The sequence below is a fragment of the Eleutherodactylus coqui genome, chromosome 3 (assembly GCF_035609145.1).
Source record: "Eleutherodactylus coqui strain aEleCoq1 chromosome 3, aEleCoq1.hap1, whole genome shotgun sequence".
Lineage (NCBI taxonomy): Eukaryota > Metazoa > Chordata > Amphibia > Anura > Eleutherodactylidae > Eleutherodactylus > Eleutherodactylus coqui.
In genome coordinates, this window is record NC_089839.1 from 51,954,681 (window position 1) to 51,971,032 (window position 16,352).

The following is a 16,352-nucleotide window of genomic DNA, read 5'->3' on the forward strand; positions in this document are numbered from 1 at the left end:
GGCGTTTTTTCGCGCGATTTGCGGATCGCATGACGGATGCGCATCCGCAAATCGCGTGACCTGTGTGCGCAAGTCGCCCGCAAATCGCCCGAAAATCTGCTCCTAGCCGCGTTTCATTAGAAACAGGCCGGAGCTGTCCAGCGCATTGCATTCTATGGAGACGGCAATAGAGCCGCCTCCATTTAAAGCAATGCGCTGCGGGCGAGCCCGGGATGAATTGTCGGTAAGGGCTTAAATATATAAGTCCTTCCCTGCAATTCATCCTAAAATGTGTTAAAATAAAAAAAAATTGTATACTCACCTTCTCCCGGCAGCCGGAGCTCCGCGCGGCCGTCCTGCAGTGGGTGTGAAGGGGGTGTGAGTCAGACCTGCCCCCTGATTGGCTCAGCGCTGAGCCAATCAGAGGCATGCCTCACTCATACCCATTCATGAATTCATGAATGGATGTGAGTCAGACCTGCCCCTGATTGGCTCAGCGCTAAGAGGCAGCAGTCACTCACCCATTCATGAATTCATGAATGGGTGTGTGAGTGAAACCAGCCTCTGATTGGTCAGGGCTGTGACCAATCAGAGGCAGATCATTCAGCAGGCGGGGATTTTAAAGCCCCGCCGGCTGAATAGTGCCGAGAAGCAGTTCAGGAGAACTGACAGCGGCCGCGGCTGGACTCCGGCTGCAGCGGAAAGGTGAGTATACAATTTTTTTTTATTTTAACACATTTTAGGATGAATTGCAGGGAAGGGCTTATATATTTAACCCCTTCCCGACAATTCACCCCGCGCACGCCGGCAGCCCATTGCTTTCAATGGAGCGGCTGTATTGCCGCTCCATTGAATTCAATGGGCAAACATCGTTCTTCTCTGCCACAGCTGTTACAGCTGTGGCAGAGAAGAATGATTTGTCTTCTATATGTTCTCAATGGGGTCGGCGCTGCTGCCGCCGGCCCCATTGAGCGCATATACAGAAGAGAACAGGAATCGCAGATCGCAGATAGGTGCGATCTGCGGTTTTTTGTTCTATAATTTATCGGACGAGCGCATAAAAAGCGCTCATGTGTCCGATACCATTGCAAAGCAATGGTTTTATAAAGTCGCCGGACGCATGCGCATGCGCAAATCGCGGCTAAAAACGCCCGTCTGACTAAGGCCTTCTGGGACTTTTGAGATAGGGGGTCAGCTCTTGTTGGCCCCATCTCCTTTGCTCCTACTTAACAAAACTCTGTGGGAGGGGAATTGGGTTAAAGGTCTGGAGAAGGGCAAGGAAAGGGAAACAAACACCAGGTACTTACTTCCAAATGTGGGGTGGGGGGGGCACATTTTGATGCCCCCTTCTTTACTATTTATGTCACTAATTATGCCTTTGTAATGCATCATATCTTTAATGTAAGCAGTTCCCTAATAACTAGTGATTATCAGAGTTACAAAAGCAAAGCCAGACTTGAACAGATTTCTAACAAGTCACAGAGCAGACAGTATATTCATTCCAGTGATCCTGATCTTTAGGGATCAGCTGCTCTATATATCTATAGCAGATAATTATATGAAAACTATATGTAAGAAAAAAATCTCTAGTATCGTCCAAGAAATATGCAAAATGAGTTACTATCAGCATTGTAAAGACTCCCAGTGGACGGAGAGCACAATGAAAAAGCACATAAAAAGCTATCCTTGCTTTAATTTTATTAGGAGAGAAGTGATGCTTGGGATATCATATAAACCGGCTCTGTCTCCGATCTATAGCATTTCCTTGCAGAGGAGGAAAAGTCTATTTTATTGGTATCCTGTATTGCTGCTGTTACTGCTCTTTCACAGGGAAAGGTGAGGGATAAATCTTAGTTCAGTTAACGACCTGCAGATTTACATTGAAAATCAAGGAAGATGACAAAAACATAGAATACAGTGGGCTGCACCATGGCCCGGCGGTGAGTATTGATGTTGGCTTACAAAACTGGAGTGTTGCCGTGTCGGTTCCATTTCCAACTAAGGGTAACTTTTGCTTAGAGTCAATGTATTGCCCCTTTGGTTTATTTTTGTTTTTGTGTTATTGTAATTGATGCTTTGTTATACATTCCCATGACCTTCTGCCCAAGATCTGCTGCTACTCAGTGGTGTAGAGAACCTAGACATGATGTAGATGGCAGACAGATCGCAGGTTGAGTGTGGACATATCAACTGTGTCCATAGTTCAAGATAGGCAGATGGAGAGGAAAATGGCACATTGCACATTTCCAGATGCGCACCATCGATGAGGCGAGGCAAGAGCTTCACATCAAGGGGCACCATTCCTCTGCTACAGGGTGAAAATATTTTGGCAAACAAAATTCATATATATACATACAGTCGATCCATGCTCTCAAACATCTCTAATTTTTGTTTCATCCAGCAGAAAGGCTTCATAAAACTCTGTACATTCGATGAAAGAGTGATTCTTTATTATTCTCACTGATGAGTTTCAAACACCTTCTTCTGACTGAAAGGTCATACCTGAGTTTCAAACACCTTCTTCTGACTGGAAAGTCATACCTCTTTTCCTCCCTCTATCCATTACACAAAATAGGAAAGTAGTTTGTGTTAAGAGAAAAAAGTGTTGAGAAACCTTAAAGGGGTTTCCTGAGATTTTCAAAAAGTGGCTAAGGGCAGAGAATGGGATAAAATAACAATGTGTCGATTTTCCCCTGAAGACTCGCTGCGCGCACCTCCTACGATGAACATGAAGAAAAAAATCTCCCTGGAACTGAGGAACTGGAAGGCGGCGCAGTGAAGAGGATGGTTCTGGACAACTGCCGCTCCGTCGATGGCACGATTACCGGGCTGACAGCCGAGTTTGTGTACTTGGAGTTCCTGAGCATGATCAACATCAACCTGCTGTCCGTCGCCAACCTACCCAATTTGGAGAAGTTAAGGAAGTTGGAGCTCAGTGATAACAGGATTTCCGGTGGTCTGTAGGTGCTTGCAAAAAAGACACCCAATCTAACGCACTTGAATCTCAGTGGGAACAAGGTTAAGGACATAAACACTCCTGAGTAACTTAAAAAGCTGAATCACCTCATGAGTTTAGATCTGTTAAACTGTGAAGCCGCCATGCTGAATAACTACCGGGAGGTTGCCTCCGCAGTTAATGTACCTTGATGGCTTTGATATTGATGAATAAAGAAGCACCGGAATTTGTATCCAGAGCCAGATGAAGGGGAGGAAGATGACGATGAAGAGGAATTTGATAAAGATTAGCTTGATGAAGAAGATGGAGTAGATGATGAGGAGGATGTGGAGGAGGAGGAGGAGGAGGAGGAGGAGGAGGGAGAGGAGGATACACCCCAGGGAGAAAAGTGAAAAAGGGATTTGGAAGATCAAGGGGACGTAGACGATTTTGATGATGATGAAAAGGATGATGAATAAGACTCAAAAGGATACTGGCTCTCTTTTTATGGACTGTCTGGGCTGGCCACCAGTACATGTTGCAGTGTCTGCTGACGGGTCACTGTATACAGTCGTCAGCCACCCTGTTCAACTTTTTTCTCTCCTGTTTGCGTGTAGGGCTGAGAGCTGAGACTTATTCTGGTCTGAATGAACTTGTTTGGCCCTTTATTTAAACAGATGACTGCCGTAGAATGTCCCCAATTTGTATTTTAATTTAAATATTTCTTCCCTCCTCCCCTGGAATTTTCTGTTAAAGTTCTGTGGTTCCTCTGATCTGTGAATGGTGCACAGGCGTAAAAATCTGAGGAAGATTCCAAAGATAGCCTCCCTCTATCCTGCAGTCTTATGTTCAATCATACCTTAATTTGCCTTGCTTAATCTCCTCAATCATGTATATAATTAACATTTGCATATTTTTGGCAGAAAGACTTAATAATGACCTTGTAGAAATCCTGGTTTCAACAATTTGATTTCCTTACCACCTCAAATTGCTGATGCATTAAAAGACCCACCAGAGCACTCTAGCAATGTGTATACAATGCTTCTTGGTGATAGAAGCACTATGGTTGCAAACTGTATTACATTAGAGTTCTGTTCTTGGCATTTAATTCATGTTCCTGGAGGGTCAACACAAGTCTTCTAGAATCTGAGGGACTGAATTGGGTTAACAACCTGCTTGGATACTTCTAAGCACCTACATCTCTGCTTCTTGGGAACCCATGTTCACATCCCATTTCTAGAATTTACTGTTTGTGTTTCTAATCCTAACTATTGGTGGCTCTGTTGCTTTTCCTCACAAATGACGGCAGCCGACAGAATATAAAATATCTAAGTCTCTAGTTTGGTGTTTCTTTAGTCCGATGCCCGTCGGTAGAGCAGGGTATGGTGGGAAAATTATTAATTTGTTTGTGACGCCAACCCATTTTGAAGCCTACACCTGTTCCAGGAAAAAATAAATGAAAAGGAAAAATAAAATAAAAATGGGAGATGTAGTCCCTTCCCCTGGAGAGTGGGGTAGTATACTTCAGTGCTGATGGTGAAGTGGTGACAAGGAAAACTCCAGGAGTCAGGTTGAACAATAAAACATTAAAACAATTTATTTTTCTGAGAGAGATCTTCAATTTATCAAATTCATACAATGGATACTTATTGGACTTTCTTAGTAACATAAACAGGCTCTACTTCTGCATTTCATCCTGAGGTGAGTAAATACAGGTAACACCCCTGTCCTCTTTACTTTACATTTATGTTTTTTTCTTTCTCCGTATGTGTCGATCTCCTTTTACGGCTGTCCCTTTCTTTATTTATCAATTTATCTTTCTCTATCCTTCTGCTTGTAACCTTCATTTTCTAACCTTCTGTATATATAATCCTTGTCTTTATAACTTTCTTTTCTTTATACAATCCTTTTTTCTTTATCTTTCTTCGTTATGCTGCCTTTTTATATCCTTCCATTGCAATCTTTTCCTGTTGCTTGCTATGCCTTCTCCTTCCCACTGCACTGTATGTCTCTGTCTCCTGCTCTGGTCTTTGCTTCCTCTCTCTTCGCTGGTCTCTCGCTAACTGCCTCTAACTAACTACTCTGCTTCTGACAGGAATGAACTGACCAACCCGTGTGGAGACCTCTTTCACCAATCATGGGCTCTCTCACCTCTAATTGTCCTACCATTAGAGATGAGCGAGCATACTCGTCCGAGCTTGATGCTCGTTCGAGTATTAGGGTGCCCGAGATGCTCGTTACTCAAGACGAGCACCACGCGGTACTCGCCTCGATTAAACGAGCACTGACCATTGAATTCAATGGAGCCGGCAATACAGCCGGCTCCATTGAAAGCAATGGGCTGCCGGCGAGCGAGGGATGAATTTTCGGGAAGGGCTTAAAAATATAAGCCCTTCCCTGAAATTCATCCAGAAATGTGTAAAAACAAAAAAATATATATACTCACCTTGTCCTGGCAGACGGAGTTCAGCCACGGCCGGCAGCAGTTCTCCTGAACTGCTCTGAGTAGTATTCAGCAGCCGGGGATTTAAAATCCCCGCCTGCTGAATGAGCTGCTTCTGATTGGTCGCAGCCTGACCAATCAGAGGCAGCTCTCACTCACACCCATTCATGAATTTATGAATGACAGCTAAGAACTGCCCCTGATTGGTCCCTGCGCTGAGCCAATCAGAGGCAGCACTCACTCACCCATTCATGAATTCATGAATGGGTGTGAGTGAGAGCTGCCTCTGATTGGTCAGGCTGTGGCCAATCAGAGGCAGCTCATTCAGCAGGCGGGGACTTTAAATCCCCGGCTGCTGAATACTACTCAGAGCAGTTCGGGAGAACTGCCGCCGGCCGCGGCTGAACTCCGTCTGCCGGGACCGAGTGAGTATATATTTTTTTGTTGTTTTTACACATTTCTGGATGAATTTCAGGGAAGGGCTTATATTTTTAAGCCCTTCCCGAAAATTCATCCCGCGCTCGCCGGCAGCCCATTGCTTTCAATGGAGCCGGCTGTATTGCCGGCTCCATTGAATTCAATGGGCTAACATCGTTCTTCTCTGCCACAGCTGTTACAGCTGTGGCAGAGGAGAACGATCTTTATGCTGACAGTGCCGGGGGGGGGGGGTCTCACTCTTGCCGCTATTGTGGCTGAATAGTGGGACCTGGGAACCTGAAATGCAGCCCAGCAAGTAGCCCCTCGCCTGCCCTATCCGCTTATGTGTCATTTCCAGCACTTTCTTGGGTTATGCAGATTTTCACCAATGAAAACCTTAGCGAGCATCGGCGATATACAAAAATGCTCGAGTCGCCCATTGACTTCAATGGGGTTCGTTACTCGAAACGAACTCTCGAGCATCACTGAAAGTTTGACTCGAGTAACGAGCACTCGAGCATTTTGGTGCTCGCTCATCTCTACCTACCATCCTTTCCCTGGCCTGTTGCTGGGTGGTGGAATGCCCAACGGGAATGTGGGACCTGACAGCCAATTAGAACCAGTTGTGGTTGTCAGGCAGACTATACAGTCAGTTACCAACACCTTCGGGCTATTGGGGAGGGTTTTTATTTCCTCCTCACCTTGGGCCCTGTGCTGATCAATTGTTTTAGCAATCTCCTTCTGGTAGGGTAGGAGATTACAGCTGTGTGCAGTGGTTCATCCAGAGTTTGGATTCAGAGTTTCTTCCTGCAACTTAAAGATAAATTCATTTTTTTATTATTTGTGGAGTGTGTTCACTAGGGTTGTGGTATCTTCATCTCCAGGTATCAGGGTTAGAGATTATGCCAGGTTCCTGCGTGAGTGCGTCCTTATCAGGATGGCACACTCACCATTTACGTAGGAACATTCACATTTCAAAGTTCCATTATTTTCTCGTTACTATTAACTGTTTGCTTTCAGGATCTGTGATGTACAGTTACCGCACGTTGGCAGCTGACGTCACACCCTTCAGGTGAACAGATCATATCAGTACCTCCATTGCGAGTTCAAAAAGCTCTGCTGTCCGCATTGGCCAATATTCCTGGTAGTAATAGATTAGAGAAAAAGTAGCTGCTTTCTTACACAAATAGCAAAACTTTGTTCATAGGCTGTTTTGAATATTGCAGCTCAGTCCCATCCAGATGGTAGGGGCTAAGCTGCAATACCAGACACAGTCTTTGATAACATGTGGAGCTGTTTCTGGAAGAAAGCAGCCATTTTAATTCCACCCTCTAAAGCAACATCTAATATTATAAAGTATATAGTATAAATCCCCTTTCCAGAAATATTATACTACTCGTCTTAGGTGTAAGTAATGATGTGATCAAAATGGAACCAAGATCTTTAATTCACCAAAACCTACATTTAATGTGGAGCTTACAATGGAAGACTCTACATAATTTAATATGCACTGATCACTTTCTCATTTCCATACCGTTAATAATACTTATGACAAATAGGAAAATGTGGAAAAGCCCTGCATATTTCATCAATGAAAACATATTTTTGTAATTTGGTAAGAAAAGAACTTAAGTAAAAGAATTTAGGAAGAAGGAATGCTTTTTACGGTAATATATATGGCTGGATCAGATGACTTTCCATCTCACGGCACAATTATTGGGAGCCAAGTTAACATGTTACTTTGAAATTGCCTAAAAGCGTTGGCCAGGTAAATCCTGGCAGAATAAGAATTCAGTTGATCTCGTCCAAATTAGCGTTTTCTATACAATGTTTGAATTAAAGTACTGTATATATTCACCCCTGGTGAATCTAGAAGTATATACTAGGAAAATACATAAGGAGAAAATTCCTCTACTTATTATCAGAACTCATCCTTATTCTAGTGGGAGCAATAGAATAATAAGCATCATAGCCAGTAGAGATATAGTGGATATTTACCGCAGCCAATATTTTGGCTCCGGAAGAGCAAAGACAGACGGACATAAAACAGTACGCTGTAACTCTTGTAGCTTCCCTGGTTTATTACCGACCATTTCTACTTTCAAAGGGCATTATTTCAATACCATATATATTATAGTATATATTAATTGCAGTTTACCACCTCTGGTGAACCTGCCCATAAGAGCTAGCAATCTACAGATAGGAGGTCCTTGTCCATAACAGCTGACAATCTACAGGTGAGAGTGTAGTGGCCCAGTACATGCTATCCTGGCCCCCTCTATAAATGTCATACATGTAGTGTCTTGTGTTGTTGTGCTGTGCAACAGTGTCTAGTAATTCTGTTATGTGTATTGCACAGCTCCAGCAAGTGAGGAGTTAAGTGTTTGCAAGAGACTGCGAAATGCTTGCAATGTATCAATTTGGGTTGTCACGTGGGATGAGTGAGATTATAAGGGCTCCTTCCCACAAACGGATTTCCGCCGCGTTGCCCGCAGCTATTAGGTTCTATTGAACCTAATAGCTCAGTGCTCACGGTGCGGAATTCCACCGCGGAATTCCGCACCGTGAAATCACCCGACCTCTCCCGCAGCATGCTCTATTTGCCGCGGGTGTACGTGTGGACGGCTTTCATTGCAGTCAATGGAAGCCCGTCTGTCACACTATCTTCCGCTGTAGCACAGCGGAAGATAGCGTGAAATCGCTTCCCCGCCTACCACCGCCGTGTCATATGACGCAGCTGGCGCGTCATATGACATGGCCGGCCGCGTCATGTGACGCAGTGGGCGTGTCATGTTATATGGCCAGCGTGTCACATGACGTTGCGGCGCGTCACGCCGAAGCGTCATGCGGGAGTGAGGATGCCGGATCCGCAGATAAGTTTGGGGTCTCTGGGGGGGCGCTGTGATGGGCTCCGCCGCGGAATACCGCGGCAGAGTCTGTAACGGCCGTGTGCAGCTGGCCTAAGTATGAGTGTTTTGGGTGTGGTAGTCAGTCCATCACAGAGTCTTAAGCAGAGCCACATGGGGGTACCTTCAAACCTCATGTGGTAAAGTGATGGAAGAGGGGGAGCGGTTCCTGAGGGTCCAGATACCAGGAACCGTGGAGGAGAGAGCGCGAGTAAAGTAAGCAAGAGAGAGCATGAGTAAGAGAAGGTGCATATGGCCAGGCCTTGTGCAGAGGTACTCGTTGATTATTTTGCCTACACGGTCGTCCTGTTCTAGGGAATCACCGCATAGAGGTACACCCATGTGTTTTCACATCCAGCCGTCCTGAAGTCTGGGATCACCAGGTGGAGGTACTTTCAAGTCTGCTTCTTTACCTGCACTGCCAATTTTGTGTGAATTGTACCATCTTCTGGAACTTCTGTTCAGTAAAGTTTTGTCAGGCCCTGACCGTTCCCAGGGACCTGAGATACGTTACTTTTGTCTGCGGCTCCACCATTTACTACCGAGGGTTATACCCGTGGGTACCAGAATGGTGGTGTCACCTATGACATCTGCTATCCCTGTTCTCCAGTTTATTGGGCATCCCTATCCTAGGGGTGTCCAGAAAAGGCCCAACGCTGCTCTGGCCAAGGCTACGTGTGTCCCTCCAGGAGGGAGCCTGGTAATTGCCACCATGACAAGTGACCACTCTACCCTCCCAGCTCCTCAATCTGTCTGGGGTCACCCTCCGGGCTCCTCAATGTGTCTCGGGTCTACCCCCCCAAGCTCCTCAATGTGTCTGGGGTCACCCTCCAGGATGCTGTAAGAGGTCCTGCCCATGAGAGCTAACAATCTACAGGAGACAGACCCTAGCCCATAGGAGCTGACAATCTACAGGAGAGAGGTCCTTGTCCATAAGAGCTGATAATCTACAGGAGAGAGGTCCCTGTCCATAAGAGCTGACAATCTACGGGAGAGAGGCTCCTGTCTATAAGAGCTGACAATCTACAGGAGCGAAGTCCCTGCCCATAAGAGCTTACAACATACAGGAAAGTTGTCCTTTCCATAGGATCTGACAATCTTCAGGAGAGAGGTCTCTGCTCATAAAAGCTATACAAATCTACAGGAAAGAGGTCCTTGTCCGTAAGAGCTGATTATAGGAGAGAGGTCCCTGTCCATAAGAGCTGACATTCTACAGGAGAAAAGTCCCTTCCCATAAGAGCTTACAACATACAGGAAAGATTTCCTTTCCATAGGAGCTAACAATCTACAGGAGAGAGGTTTCGGCCTATAAGAGTTTACAATCTGCAGGAGAGAGATCTCTGCCCACAAGAGCTGATAATTTACAGGAGAGAGGTCCCTGTCCATAAGAACTGATAATCTACCTGGAGAGAAGTTTTAGTTGCTGAAGAAATAAATTGGAGGGTGATGAGCGATAATTCACTCACTGGTCGCTAGTTATGTTGTTTCAACTCACTTAAATAATAGTCATTGGTTGATCAAAATTCATCTGGTATAAAGTCACAGTTTGTATTTGAACAACTTTTGAATAAATTTGTTAGGATGTGCTGCTGGGATCTGTTGTTCTACATGCTTTCCCAGCAGTTCGGCTCCACAGGTGGTGGTTGATTAAGCTGGCTGGGTGTGGATTTCTCAAGCCAGCCAATCCCCTAGGTCTGCGGCTCATATATTCCAGCTCTTCTGCTGTGGCTGCTGGTTTTTCCTCTGTTTGTTCAGCATTTCCGGAATGTCATGTTCTTGCATATCTGTGCATTTGGCCGGACATGTGGTGTGAGTGGGCATGTTCAATGTGTATGTGTCATGTTCCTCCCCGTCTGTCAAGCTTTCACTGTGTTTTGATGTGATCAGCGTCATGTTCTTGCATGTCTGTGCAGGTTTCCATATGTGTGGTGTGAACTGAGTCTTGCTGTGGATCCTTTATCATCAAGGACAAGGTAGGTCCCTAAGTTCCAATGCGGGTTCATCCCTGTCCGAACGATCACCCTGTATGCAAACAGGGTTCCTGGAGTTGGTTGTCTCATTAGAGTAGGGACCCATGAGACAACGAGGACTCTTGAAGTGGCTTCGCAGGCTTAATTATCATGGCCAAAATATAAACTAATACCTTGTACATCCTATAGTTATTCGATCTGGCTATGTGTGCAGGTATGTAGGTGAGTGTTCTGAGTGCTTGTCAGTTGTTGTTTTTTGTATGTCCACGAGTATGGAGTCCAGTTCGCAGTTCTGCGTTTCCGTCTGAATTCGGCAGTTCGTGGTTGGGAAAGACATAACAGAATTTGCATGGAGATCCCCTTTATGAACACTATCTTGGCGAAATAAAGCACAATAATGGTGTATTCACACAGGCGAGTGCAATGTGGTTCAGTGGAAATCTGACCATTTTACCTGCGATTTCACTACAATTTTCATGCATGTATGATGTATTTTTGCAATAAAAATGTGTGATTTGCATCAGTTTTACTTCTTTCACGTGCCTTTTTGCAGGTGCATGAAAAAAGGGCATGTGGTTTGAATAGTAAAATGGTTTAAAAATGGATAGCTCTCACATGCAACTCGTGTGACATGCAAGTGCGATTTATTTTTTGGAACACTCCCATAGAAAATAATGGGTGATTCTCTTCCTGAAGGGTGACTGAAATTGCACCAAATGACTAGAAAATTGATAAGGTCCTGAAAAAAGTGAAAAAATTTACTGTTTTGACGTCTAAGACTACTGACTGCAGTCAGTAAGTGGATGCTTATGGTATTAAAGGGACTCCCTTGTTGCCAAGGACAATCCTGAAGAGAGGCTAAAACAGCACTAGTAGGCTGGAAAATTACTGTGGGCCTGACATAGAATGGAATGTACTATATCAGCGTCTTATACAAGCAGGTGTGAGTGGGACTCCCTGCATTGGTTATCTCTGCAGCTTTACAGTGGAGTCTCCTTACATCCTGGATCTTGGTCCAATGACTGGAAGCTGGAGTCTTCCCAGAAAAATAAAGTGAGGCCCACATGTTCACACCGTAAGGACTGATGAGTCTGATGACTATTAACTGCACCAAACTACTATCTGACTTTTAAGGGAATCCAAAGGGTTAATGTATCTCCTTGTGGAGAAGACCACAAGGGTGTAGGGAGTCTTATATAGGCTGAATAATGCTCCCTGGGGAAAAAAAATCAATGGAAATGAGTGATGGATTAGTCCTTCACAGCACCGCCTATTAGAATGGTAGCTGCCCTATGAGTCAATAGTCAACCTTTTAACAGGCCTTGCAATATGACTATGGATGTAAGTCAAAACAGAATATCCCTGTACATATCATTGTTTCAAGGTTATTGCCCCTCATCAATGTACAGTACGATCTTGCTGGCTATGTTAAAAGCCATCAACATGAGTTGGGGTTGGAATGTATCCCCTTTTAGAGAACACCATGGGTGAGAGCACTATTACATCTCTAGTCATATCACAAGGTCTGTTAAAAGGTCAGATATTAACTCATAGGGTAGCTACTAGAGATGAGCGAACGTACTCGTTTCGAGTAATTACTCGATCGAGAACCATGATTTTCGAGTACTTCAGTACTCGGGTGAAAAGATCCGGGGGGCGGGGGGAGGCGTGGCGGCGCGGGGGGTAGCAGCGGGAAACAGGGGGGAGCCCTCTCTCTCTCCCTCTCCCCCCCCACTCCCTGCTGCAACCCCCCACTCACCCACGGCGCCCCCCGAATCTTTTCCCCCGAGTAAGGAAGTACTCGAAAATCGCGGTACTCGGGCGAAAAAGGGGCGTGGCCGAGTACGCTCGCTCATCTCTAGTAGCTACCTTCTAATTAATGGAGCTGTAGAAGGTTATTCTATCACTCATTTGCAGGATTTTTAAGGGGATACTTACCAATACCACCGCAGTGTCTGTTAATGCTACTTTTAAGTCTATGCTTTTTCATGAAACCAATATGCATATGTGCCTCTTAGTAGCTGTAACCACAAGGACTTGTTCCTCCTTGGAGTATAAGTAAACCTTGTTTGAGTTTAACACTCTGTAACATTTGTTCTTGGTCGGTCACCTTCCAAAGAGAATTGTTCCTGAACCCCCAAACAGGCCACATCACATATTGCTCTGGTTGTCTAATGCTAACCTCTGCCCTGATGAATATGTGCCCTACTACCATACAGCCAGTGCATTACATATCGTGTTTCCCTGAAAATAAGATCCTGTCTTATATTCATTTTTGCCCAAAAAGAGGCACTAGCTCTTATTTTCAGGGGATGTCTTATAACAGCGGCAGAGCGCTGCGATTTCAATCGCGGCACTGTGCCGCAATTTTACTTTCGTTTTTGGAGGCAGTATTCCTGCCCCCGGCAGTGGCTTTAGCACACTCCATCATTGATGAGGTGCACTAAACGCAAAAAATAGAACAGACAGCGCTCAACAATCATGTTCAAGCGCAAGTCTACGAGGCTCCCATTGAAATCAATGGGAGAGTAATAGCACAATTACCACTTGTTTCAAAACACTGCGGTAATCGCAGTAAAAAAGTCTGTGTGCTACTTACCTAGCACGGTCCGGGTCCCTCCCGCTATTCTGCAGAGTTCCAGTAGCTTGCTTGCAGTCGCTAACAGAAGATTGCTTTCTGGTAATGGGATTTGTAAACCCCGCCTCCAGGAAGCAATGGCTCTGATTGGCTGAGCCGCGATGCTCAAGAACCAATCAATGCAGTGCATGATGAACCAATCACAGCCATTACATTGAATGGTTGTGATTGGTTCATCAAGCCTTGCAATAATTGGCTCAGCCGCAGCGCTCGAGAACCAATCAGAGCCATTGCTTCCTGGAGGCAGAGTTTATGAACTCTGTTAGCAGGAAGCGATGTTCTGTTGGTTGCTGAGGACTGCAAGCAAGTTGTTGGAACTCTGTAGAGCGGTGTGAGGGACCCAGGTGGCGCTTGCTAAGTAAGTATTGCTTTTCTTTTTTATATAGTATAGCTAGGGCTTACTTCCAGGACAGTACTTATATTTCAAGCACACCCCACTTCCTTCCCAAAAATCAGATTAGGGCTTATTTTCAGGGGTATTTCTTCTTTTCAGGGAGACACGGTATGTACTTCTCTTATGTGGGCTCATCAAATATCAAGTACATCATCAAAACTGTAGGTTGAGAAATGGGTTTGTACTAAATTCCATATTATGAATTTGTTATTCAGGATAATCATCCAAAAATAGTTTAGGCAATTTACACAATGTTCGAGTATGCTTCAGTCAGTTCGAGTCAAGTACAAGCAAAGGTTTGAGCCAAAAAATATTTCTAAACTTCATAATGGCTGCCTGCTGAGATTAAGATGAAACTTGGCTTGGCTTTGGGTGTTTGCACGAGATCGATGACCTAATGCAAGGGTGATTTTGACTTGTTCCTGGTTGAAGTTTGGCTTAAAATGACAATTAGAGTGAAGAACTGCCTTTTCTGTGAATTAGGTAAAGAAAAAAATTAGAGACTTAATGTTAAACCAGTTTCCCTTTGCTGTGTGTTATAAAAGTTGTATATTATGAAACAATTTCTTTTTTGTCAAGGAGCAAATATTTAAATAGCTAGGTTATAGGTGGAAAACTGAAAAAAGTTGAGTTAGATATTGAATTTGTGGATTTTCCTCATAGTTTTTGGCAGAACCTTTAGGTCTATGAGTTTAGAAACAATGAACACCTAGATAACTTGATTTGTGCACCACAACATCCTACTGCCAGCATAAGAATGTCCAAAGACATTTGTTAAGTGTCCTTCCCAAGCTGTAGCATGAGCCTTGGTGCAGTTGATGTGTAGTATGAAGGTGGGATGGTATGGTGGTGCAGCAGTGAACAGGCGGAGTGCACAAAAACTTGATATATCTACGTTTGTGCACTCCATAGGAGGCCCCATTATTTAAAATATTGCTTGTTATAAGAGTCCTGAACAGGCCATAGGGCTACAAGGATGTTTACCAGGCCTTAAAGTCACATAGTGTAATGTAGATATACAATCTTGTTCCTTAACCAGTCTCTCGTGTCCCGTAATTCTGACGGGGACCACCTAGATTTGGGGGAACCTGCACTCCATTACAAGCCCCAGTATGTGTTTTACTATGCAGGTTGTAGAAAGGACCCTGTCCACTTCAGAATTGCAGCTGGCCACACTCCACTCTCAATTCCTTGTCCAACTTACAGGTAGGCCGTAGACAAACGTGACCCATTACACCAACAGGTTCTCCATTTTCTGACTAGTTTTCATTGTCTAGACAATGGTCACCCCACCACCATAGTGCTGTGAGCCTCTGTTATCTGCAGCCATTTTGTCTGGTTATGGTGGGGAGGGAGAGTCCTCCTCCCACGCAGATACTCAGCTCAAATGATTAGTTGTGTTGTGTTCATTCTCCTCCATCCCCTCTAGGAACATCAGCAAGGGGTAGACTCATCTCTTGGTCTTCAGGCATGCCTGGCCTTGGAGGCCTCTTAGGCTCTGTTGCTCTTTACTTGAGCCTAATAGTTACTGGGCTCCAATAGATCTCATCTGGGCATTTCCTCACTTTCATCTGCTGCAGTAAGCCTAGTCATATGAACACCCCGCTTGCTCTCACTTGGGCCCTCTCTTGCTTGGGCCTACTATGTCATTATTGGGCCCTTCTACTTGTCACTGCACTGGAGGGAGCCCTCACTGCACCCCCAACAGGGTAATGTAGCTGCACTTTTTTCTCTACAAACAACCTCTGCCACCTCTCCACAATCGTAGCTGTATCAAACTACTGTATACCAAGATGGCACCCACTGGCCTATATAACTGGTTTTGTGTCACCAAGCGGGCAGGGTTTAGTGAGTGACAGAGGTCATATCATAAATAAGAAACAGGCTTAGCTGTGATGCCTGTTGCATTATTAAAATGATGTGTAGCTATACCCCGATTGGGGGCACCACTTGTTGCTCATAAGACAGCATTCCAGTGGAGCAGGTGAGTTAACCTAAAAATACCTGTGGACATTAAGTCCCAGAACCCACAGGTACTTCATCTCCACAGGTATTTGATTGTATGGCGTGTACCATCAAATACTTAAGTCACCCTGTTTTCAGCCATTCAAGATGGCCGACACAATTTTCAGACTACCTTAGCGTCATGGTGCATTGGTAATGTTAGACTTCTAATGCACCATACCTGCTCCCTGGTTGGTCAGAGCTGTTCATGTGATCAGCACTAGCCAATCAAAGGTGTTAGGTGGACAGAAAATAGTTGCAGCCATCTCTGACAGCCAAAAACAGGGCCCTAAACTGGCAGATCGGAGTGGTGCAGAGAAGAGTAACTACAGGTAATAAACCCTCCTTGTTCTCCTGTCCTGGAACAGAAGTTTTTCCCCAAACTGGAGAGTAGCTTTAACTGAATTCTATATATAAAAATTGTATATCAATGCACAATATTGAGATCTCCTTTAAATGAGCTTATACCGAGGCTTGTAACCGTGACAAGGGAACATCAGCTACATCTAGAGCAGTGATCCCCAACCAGTGGCTTGGGAGCCACATGTGAAGCGCAAGCCCCTGCTCTGTGGCTCACCACAGGAGCCTAGATCTATGACAGTGATATTCATATTAGCAATATTATTGACATATTGAGAGGTGTAACTAGAAGCTCTTGGGCCCTGA

The 16,352-nt window shown here is 44.8% G+C and overlaps 1 pseudogene; it reads left to right on the forward strand.

Moving 5' to 3' along the window:
* The first annotated feature begins 2,701 nt into the window (after positions 1-2,701).
* On the forward strand, positions 2,702-3,393 carry LOC136619742 (acidic leucine-rich nuclear phosphoprotein 32 family member B pseudogene; annotated as a pseudogene).
* Positions 3,394-16,352: the final 12,959 nt, after the last annotated feature.